Source organism: Aotus nancymaae, unplaced genomic scaffold (assembly GCF_030222135.1).
Source record: "Aotus nancymaae isolate 86718 unplaced genomic scaffold, 86718_ANA_hifiasm-v0.15.2.pri h1tg000155l, whole genome shotgun sequence".
Lineage (NCBI taxonomy): Eukaryota > Metazoa > Chordata > Mammalia > Primates > Aotidae > Aotus > Aotus nancymaae.
This window is the reverse complement of record NW_026988570.1, coordinates 2,138,243-2,148,339: the sequence shown is the minus strand read 5'-3', so window position 1 is coordinate 2,148,339 and position 10,097 is coordinate 2,138,243. Positions and strand designations below refer to the sequence as shown.

Below are 10,097 nucleotides of genomic sequence, written 5' to 3'. Positions count from 1 at the left end.
GGTCCAGTAGACTGGGCCTGTGCTGTGTGGGGAAGGTGTGGGCATCATAGCCTTCCTTTTCTTGGGGCCCCCTGCACTTGGGGACAGAATGTGGCCGATGGGACCCTCTGGACCTCCAGCTGCCTAGTCCCAGATTAGAGGGATGGGCATCAGTGGGGAGGGTCTTAAATTAAGATGATTTGCCTTCCTAGATTGGGAGACACAAAGCATGGATGGATAGAAACCTTTACAAGTATAAGTTCACATATTAACATATCTGCTTGCATGCTCCAGTTATGTAACAGTTATGCCTACTACATTAAATATGAGCCTGGCTGTGACCTCTTGGTTTGATATTTTACGGCTTTTGCTGGATTCATGGAAGGGTGAACCTGGAATTAAACAGGCAGTAAAAAATGTAAAAGCTTTGACAAATCAAGAGGTGAAGAACAGCATTTCTTCTAACAGAACTGTTTTAGGAGGATTTTCTCAAGGAGGAGCTCTGGTCTTTATATACTTCTCTTACCACACAGCAGAAGCCGGCACATGTCACTGCACTCAGTTGCTGGCTTCCACTTTGCGATCCATTTCTACAGGGTCCCATTGCAGCACAAACAAAGATATTTCTATTCTCCACTGCTGTAGAGATTGTGACCCTTTAGTTTCACTCATGTTTGATTTACTTACTGTTGAAAATCTTAAAGCATTGGTAAATCCAGCCAGTGTAAACTTCAAAACCTTCATAGGCATGATGCACAGCTTGTCACCAGGAAATGATGGCTATCAAGCAATTCATTGATAAACTCCTACCTCCTGTTGACTGATTTCACTAAAAAGGCCTGTAGAAATACACCAGCATCACTGTAGTAGAGTATAAACCTTTCCCCCAGCCAGGTCTTGAAACTTCTTATGTTTGCATGTTAAAATGTTTTTCAAATACATGCAAATGGCATGAACTAACCAATTAGGATCTTGTAAGTTTCTATATATTTCTATACACAAATATATGGTAGAATATATCAGCATTAAAATAAATGAAGCTATTTCACTAATTTTAATAATTAATAATAAAAGCTAGCTTCCTTTTCTCAAATGTAATTGTGCAGCATAAAACACTGCAACCAAATTTTTTAATTACATCACTTGAACATTATTAGTATGCAGCTGGGTGTAGTGGCTTACAGCCTGTAATCCCAGTACTTTGGGAGGCCAAGGCGGGCAGATCACTTGAGGTAAGGAGTTCGAGACCTTCCTGGCCAACATGGTGAAAACCCATCTCTACCAAAAAATACAAAAATTAGCTGGGAGTGGTGGTGCGCACCTGTAATCCCAACTACTCAGGAGGCTGAGGCAGGAGAATTGCTTGAACCTGGAAGGCAGAGGTTGCAGTGAGCTGAGATTGCGCCACTGCCCTCCAGCCTGGGTGACAGAGCGAGATTCCATCTCAAAAAAAAAAAAAAAAAATTACTAGTATGCTTAATGAACATTTGTTCAGGTTTAAATGTGCAGTTAAGGCCAGGCATGATGGCTAAAGCCTGTAATTCCAGTGCTTTGAGAGGTGAGAGGATCACTTGAGGTCAGGAGTTTAAGACCAGCCTGGGCAACACAGTATGACCTTGTCTTTACAAAAAGTTAAAAATTTATTAGGGTGTGATGGTGCACGCCTGTAGTCTTGACTACCCAAGAGGCTGAGGCAGAAGAATCACTTGCGCCCAGGAGTCCAGGGCTATAGTGAGCTATGATTGACACTGCCTTTCAACCTGGGCAACAGAGCAAGACCCTATCTCTAAAAAAGATAAAATAAAATAAAATGATTACATGAGCCATTAAGATATAAATGATTTATGCATGCTGTGAGTCTATGGATTTATTCTAAAATTGCTAAAATGTCACCATATAGTGACCATGAAAACCCCTTCAAAAAAACAATGAATCCAGGAGCTGTTTTTTGATAAAATTAACAAAATAGGTAGACTGCTAGCTACACTAATCAAGAATGAAAGAGAGAAGAATCAAATAGACATAATAAAAAATAATAAGGAGATATCACCATTGATCCCACAGAAATACAAACTACTATCAGAGAATACTATAGACACCTCTACACAAATAAACTAGAAAATCTAGAAGAAATTAATAAATTCCTGGAAACATATATCCTCCCTAGACTAATCCAGGAAGAAGTTGAATCGCTAAATAGACCAATAACAAGTTCTGAAATTCAGGCAGTAATTAATAGCCTACCAACCAAAAAAAGCCTAGGACCAGGCGGATTCACAGCCAAATTCTACCAGACGTACAAAGAGGAGCTGGTACCATTTCTTCTGAAACTATCCCAAACAATTGAAAAGGAGGGACTATTCCTTAACTCATTTTATGAGGCCAGCATCATCCTGATACCAAAACCTGGCAGAGACACAATAAAAAAGGAAACTTCAGGCCAGTATCCCTGATGAATATTGATGCGAAAATCCTCAATAAAATACTAGCAAACTGAATCCAGCAGCACATTAAAAAACTTATCCACTGCAAGCAAGTTGGCTTCATCCCTGGGATGCAAGGCTGGGTCAACATATGCAAATCAATAAACATAACCCATCACATAAACAGAACCAATGACAAAAACCACGTGATTATCTCAATAGGTATAGAATAGGCCTTTGAAAAATTCAACATCCCTTCAGGTTAAAAACTCAATAAATTAGGTGCTGATGGAACATGTCTCAAAATAATAAGAATTATGTATGACAAACCCATAGCCAATATTATACTGAATGGGCAAAAGCTGGAAGTGTTCCCTTTGAAAACTGGCACAAGACAAAGATGCTGTCTCTCACCACTCTTATTCAACATAGTATTGGAAGTTCTGGCCAGGGCAGTCAGGCAAGAGAAAGGAATAAAGCGTATTCAAATAGGAAGAGAAGAAGACAAATTGTCGCTGTTTGCAGATGGCATGATTCTATATATGGTAAACCCCATTTTCTCAGCCCAAAAACTTTTTAAGCTGATAAGCAACTTCAGCAAAGTTTCAGGATACAAAATCAATGTGTAAAGATCACAAGCATTTCTATACACCAATAATAGACAAGCAGAGAGCCAAACCATAAATGAACTCCCATTCACAACTGCTGCAAAGGGAATAAAATGCCTAAGAATACAGCTTACAAGCAACATGAAGGACCTCTTCATGGAGAAATACAAACCACTCTTCAAGAAAATAAAAGAAGACACAAACAAATGGAAAAACATTTCATTCTCATAGATAGGAAGAATCAATATCGTGAAAATGGGCATAATGCCCAAAGTAATTTATAGATTTAATGCTATCTCCATCAAGGTACCATTGACTTTCTTCACAGAAATAGGAAAAACTATTTTAAATTTCATGTGGAACCAAAAAAGAGCCCGTATAGCCAAGACAATCTTAAGCAAAAAGAACAAAGCTGGAGGCATCAAGCTATCTGACTTCAAACTATACTACAAAAGCTACAGTAACCAAAACAGCATGATACTGGTACCAAACAGGCATATAGACCAATGGAACAGAGCAGAGAACTCAGAAATAGCACATCTACAACCACCTGATCTTAACAAACCTGAAAAAAACAAGTAATGAGGAAGAGATTCCCTATTGAATAAATGGTGCTGGGAAAACTGGCTAGCCATATACTGATAACTGAAACTGGATCCCTTTCTTACACCTTATACAAAAACCAACTCAAGATGGATTAAAGACTTAAATGTAAAATGCTACATCATAAAAATCCTAGAAGAAAACCTAGTACCATTCAGGACATAGGCATGGGCAAATACTTCATGATGAAAACACCAAAAGCAATTGTAACAAAAGCCAAAATTGACAAATGGGATCTAATTAAACTAAAGTTCTGCACAGCAAAAGAAACTAGCATCAGCATGAACAGGCAACCTACAGAATGAGAGAAAAAAATTGCAATCTACCCATCTGAAAAAGGTCTAATATCCAGAATCTACAAGGATTTTTAAACAAATTTACAAGAAAAAATCCCACAGAAAGTGGGCAAAGGATATGAACACTTCTCAAAAGAAGGCATTTATGTGGCCAATAAACATACAAAAAAAACCTCATCATCACTAATCATTAGAGAAATGCAAATCAAAACTACAATGAGATAGCATCTCATGCCAGTCAGAATGGTGATTATTAAAAAGTCAAGAAACAATAGATGCTGGTGAGGCTATGGAGGAATAGGAATGCTTTCACACTGTTGGTGGAAATGTAAATTAGTTCAACCATTGTGGAAGATATTGTGGTGATTCCTCAAGGGTCTAGAACCAGAAATACCATTTGACCCAGCAATCCCATTACTAGGAATATACCCAAAGGAATATAAATCATTCTACTATTAGGACACATGCATATGTATATTTGTTATAGCACTATTTACAATAGCAAAGACATGGCACCAACCCAAATGCCCATCAATGACAGACTGGATAAAGAAAATGTGGTACATAAACACCATGTAATACTATGCAGCCATAAAAAAGAATGAATTCATATCCTTTGCAGGGACATGGATGAAGCTGGAAGCCATCATCCTCAGCAAACTAACACAGGAAAAGAAAACCAAACACCACCTGTTCTCACTCAAAAGTGGGAGTCGAACAATGAGAACACATAGACACAGGGAGGGGAACATTACACACCAGAGACTGCCGGGGATGGGGGACAAGGGGAGGGAGGGCATTAAGACAAACACATAATGCATGCAGGGCTTAAAACCTAGATGACTGATTGATAGGTGCAGCAAACCACCATAGCATATGTATACCTATGTAAAAAAAACCTGCACATTCTGCACATGTACCACTGCACATGTATCTGCACAAGTAAAATAAAATAAAAAGATTTTTTTTAAATTGCTAAAATATCACCATGTCATCATGCAGTTTCAGAATATATATATATATACATACACACACAATCACACACTATATGTACTATATTACATATAGTGTGTGTATAAATAAATACATATAAATATACATGTTGAGTGTGTGTGTAAATATATATATACACATGCAGCACAAATGTACATGATTATAATATGTAATAAGAATGAGACAGTGTTACTTTATTCCTAATAACAGAGATAATGCTTTTAAATGTCAGTAAAGAGTAATATTGCTCTCTTCAATTCATGGCCCTTTTATTTTGAGTACCAGGCTTTTCTTTTCCCTGATGTTCCTATTTAATATTCTTTTTTCTCTCAAGAAATATTCTTTCTTCCTTTACTATCCATAATGGACTAAATACTATCTCCCTGCTATAGACATGTACTATCAATGCATGCTGTAAGTTGACATCCTGAATTACAGACACATGGCATTTGAAGTGTATTTATACTTTATAAAGAGACTAAATGTTACTCAAAACTTTCTACATTACTTATTTCAAAAAAACTGTACTTTAAGTCCAAATTTAGACCTATTTAGTAATTTTTAATCCATTTAACTAAAATAATTCTGTGGTTTTGTTTTTCTTTAATCAACTGAAAGAATAAATAGGTCATATTCTAGTATGTTCTGAAATATTTAAGACTGATCTCAAAACTAATCTCTAAGATGATTCTCCCTGTGGCATAGAGTTTATGTTTACTTAATTAGTATGTATTTTTGAATCTAACTATTGTAGAAAATGAGCAATCTATTAGAAAATTTGCATTACTTTATTTGCTAATGAACTTACTTTAAAATTTCACTTTTTTGAATGAATGACTTAATTTTTAATTTTTCTTTATTTTTTAAATATTAGAATTGACATTCTAAATGTATTTTTTAAATTTTTAAATTTTTCATTTGTTAAAATCAGCATAAATGACTTAAAAATTATGATTTTGTGCAAACATAAAAGTTTTAGTCATTTGCTTTTAAATAGCCAAATTTTTGAGATTACTAGTAAAAATTATTTGAAAACAAATTTGTAGATAATAAAGAGTAGCTAGAACTGTATTTGTATGGTATAGTTACCTCACAGTTTAATATGCAGCAAAAATGTATGATCGATATTTCTGAACTGTGTTAATTTTTCTGCCATTTTCCAACTGATCAAAATGATTTTAGGAACGTATCCTTGTAAATAGGTACTAATTGATAATGGAAATAATTTCATAATGGACTATAAAAGATATTAATAATGAAGCCATATGTTTATGCTTGGGTTTAAAACTTTTAAACCATTATTTGCTAAGTCATTTTGCTTTCCCTTGAAGAACACAAACTGTTGTTTCAGTTTTTCAGACTAACAAGATCTTATTTATGGCAACAAATATTTCATTAAGATGTTGCGCTATAATATGGGAAAATGTAAATCTTTTTCACAGTTTCTTTCAATGTGAAATAAAATTTAATTCTGACAAAAAAGGAAAAAAGTGAAATGCTTTCCCCCTAAGACTGAGAACAAGGGAAAGATTTTCACTCAATCCACATTGTACTGGAGGCCCAGCAAATACAATAAGGTGAGAGAGGAAAACAATTTACAGATTAGAAAAGAAGAAACAACTGTCTTTATTCACAGGCAACATGATTGTCTACATAGAATATTCCAAAGAATCTACAGAAACAATATCAGAAGTTTAGCAATATCAGAGTATATAAACCAATATGTAGAAATCAAATGTATTTCTATATGCTAGCAATAAGCAATTGTAAATTACAAATTATAATTTAAAAGAATACTACCATTTACAGTGGCACAATAATCATTACATATTTAGAGAAAATCTAAGTAAAAATTTTTATGAAGAAAACCACAGAACATTTATCAAGAAAAATAAGAAGAAATAAATAAATAAATGTAGGGAGACACTTTGTTTATGGAACAGAACACTCAGTATCATTATGGTATCAATTCTCCCCTAATTTATCTGTAAATTTTATACAATTGTAATAAAAATATCAGCAGACTTTAAAAAATAGAAATTGATGTTTTAATAAATAATTCTAAAGCTTATACAGAAAAGCAAAGGATCTAGAGTAACTAAAACAATTTTGGAAAAGAAGACTGAAGTTAAGGAATCATAACATCTAATTTCAACTTACTACAAAGCTGCTGCAATCAGGGCAGTATGCTATTGGTGCAAAGGTAGACATAATGGTCAACTTACTTTTGACAAGGGTGCCAAAACCCATCCAATGGTGAAAGGATGGTCTTTTCTACAAATGGTGCTGGAAAAACTAAGAGAAAAGGCAGCCTGTCTACCTGAGGTAGACTTAGGAAGTTGTTGACTCAACAATCTGAGACTCATCTTCAAGCCTGAGAAGACACATTGGGTGATGGTTTCTAAGTGCCTACTAGTCCCAGGTTATTCTTAGTTATTCTTGCCTCTCTCATAGCTCAGTGTTTGTTACCTAGTATTACGAATGTTTATTGATTAAAGACAAAACAAGATGAAAATATGTTGATTGATACCTAACAGAAAATCAGACCACTGAAAATGAAAACACATCTTTAAGAAGAATCAGTGACAGTGGCAAAGCTCTGGAGAATTCCTAGATTATTTTCTGCAACTCTGACTAATGGAGAATTTAAAAAGGGGAATTGAGAAAAAAAAATCTATCCTCCTAGGTGTAAGGCCGGTTGCCTCACCTGGAACTCGGACACCCCTGCCTGCTCCGGGAGCTCAGACATGCCCACCCACCTCACACAGCACCTAGCTCTCCCTTAAAGAACCCCGCCAAAATGCAAAAGAAGTCTTGTAAATCTACCCAATAGCATTCAAGTCTTAGCTACCCAATAGCAGTCGAGTCTTGTAAATCCACCCAATAGCAGTCGAGTCTTGTAAATCTACCCAATAGTATTCAAACCCTGCCTACCTGCCAATAGCAAGCTTGTCCTGCCCACGCCCTGCTCTCCCACAACCAATCAAACACCTCCACTCCCTATAAAACCCCATGTCTGAGAGGAGTGCGTGCGACTTCTCCAGCCCTTTCTGTCGGACCACAGAACCTTGCCCGGGAGCTGAATAAATTCGCATTGGATCTTCTTGTGCTGGCCTCAGTTTCTTCATTTTAAACTCGGCAAGAACCCTTACACTAGGAAGGAATTATTATTATCTGACTGTGACAACAAATAATGACCAAAGCCAGTTTTAAACCCATTCTAATCAAGCATGACAACTTCATATCAGTAAATACACTCCCTGAAATCAGCCAATTAGCAGCAGTTTTCACTCTGCTCAGTAAACAAGCTTCTGAAAGTTAGCCAGCCATCATTGGTGTTACTTACTTTCACAGTTAAACATTAAAAAACAATAACAACAAAAAACACCCTAAACACTCCAGGTTTTTGTTTGTTTGTTTTGGTTTTTTTGAAACAGAGTCTTGCTCTGTCACCAGGCTGGAGTGCAGTGGTGGGATCTCAGCTCACTGAAACCTCTGCCTCCCAGGTTCAAGTGATTCTCATGCCTCAACCTACCAAGTAGCTGGGGTTACAGGCATGCACCACCATGCCCCACTAATTTTTGTATTTTTTGTAGAGACAGGGTTTCACCATGTTGACCAGGCTGGTTTCAAGCTCCTGGCCTCAAGTGATCTGCCTACCTTGGCCTCCCAAAGTGCTGGAATTACAGGCTTGAGCTGCCATGCTCAGCCAACATTCCTATTTTTGAAAATCCTCCAATCCCTAAACTCTGTATTACAAGACCAACTCTGCATTGCTGAGAAAGAGTGTGCTTTACAGCTACAGCTCCAACTTGCTTACAAAGTGATAAATTTAGCTTTTTTATTTCTGACATTAAGAAGTGGCTTCTTCCTTCAACATAATTACAATATTATATCATTTATCTGGAATTTGTATTATTGATGGTATTTGTTAATTTTTTTTTTCGAGACAGTGTCTCACATTGTCACCCAGGCTGTAGTGCAGTGGAATGATCTTGGCTCACTGCAGTCTCCGTCTCCTGGGTTCAAGCAATTCTCCTGCCTCAGCCTCCCAAGTAGCAGGAACTACAGGCATGTGCCACCACACCCAGCTAATTTTTTTGTATTCTTAGTAGAGACAAGGTTTCACCAAATTGGCCAGGATGATCTCGATCTCCTGATCTTGTGATCCTCCTGCCTTGGCCTCCCAAAGTACTGGGATCACAGGCATGAGCCACTGTGCTCAGCCATAAATTTTCTTTAAAAACGTGATTTTTGTGATTCTTCATTCCAAGTAAATTTTTTAATTTAAAAATAATTGTCTTATTCTACAAGTATTTATTGAGCACATACTATGAGGAAACATGTTAGACATAAACAAAAATGGTCCCTGCTCTCATGAAATTTACAGTCTAGTGGAGAAAGCCAGACATTAATCAAATAAACATACCAAAATATATAATATGTATTACTCTGTCCACCCATGAAAGATTATAAGCTATAGGAACTGAACTGCCTGTCCACCATAAATAACTATTTAAGAATGCACAAAATACATCGAACATTTAGATATGGTGCAACAGGTAGCACAGAACTGTGATCCCCAAAGGAAAGAAAACAAATAAATTCAGTCCTATGATTGTCCCAGTTTACTTCCTGGAGAGAGTTTCCAGGCATCAGTCCAGGGAGGGCAAAAGCAAACAGAGCCCCACTGAGTTGAGGAGATGGAGATTAGTACTCTGGGAGGCAGAGGTGGCTAGAATTTACAGGCAAAGTACAGGAAATAAAGTTGCTGAACAGAGTGAGAATGATGCCTCAGTGACCTGTGGGATATCAGTCTAAGATGCATGTAATTGAAGTCAGAGAAAAAAGAGAGACATAAAATATTTGAAGAAATGATGGCCAAAGGTTTTCTAAATTTGGTAAAAACTATAAGCCCACAGAACCAGGGGACTCAACAAATCTGAAACAGAACAAACTTTGTAAAACTATACCAAAATATATTATGATCAATTGCTCACACACCTTTATAAAGTCTTAAAAACAGCTATTGGGGAAAAGATGCATTATACGCAGATAAGAATTACAGCAGACTTCTTTTCCAAAACTGCATAACCCAGAAGCAATGGAACATCTTTAAAATGCTGAAAGAAAACACTGTCAACCCTAAATGTTCCATGGTGAGCAAGTCTATGCAAACTTATGCCCAAAGCCCA

General features: G+C 36.6%; 1 pseudogene; it reads left to right on the top strand.

The window, feature by feature from the left end:
- Nucleotides 1-304: 304 nt before the first annotated feature.
- LOC135272933 (acyl-protein thioesterase 1-like) lies at nucleotides 305-803 on the top strand (annotated as a pseudogene).
- Nucleotides 804-10,097: the final 9,294 nt, after the last annotated feature.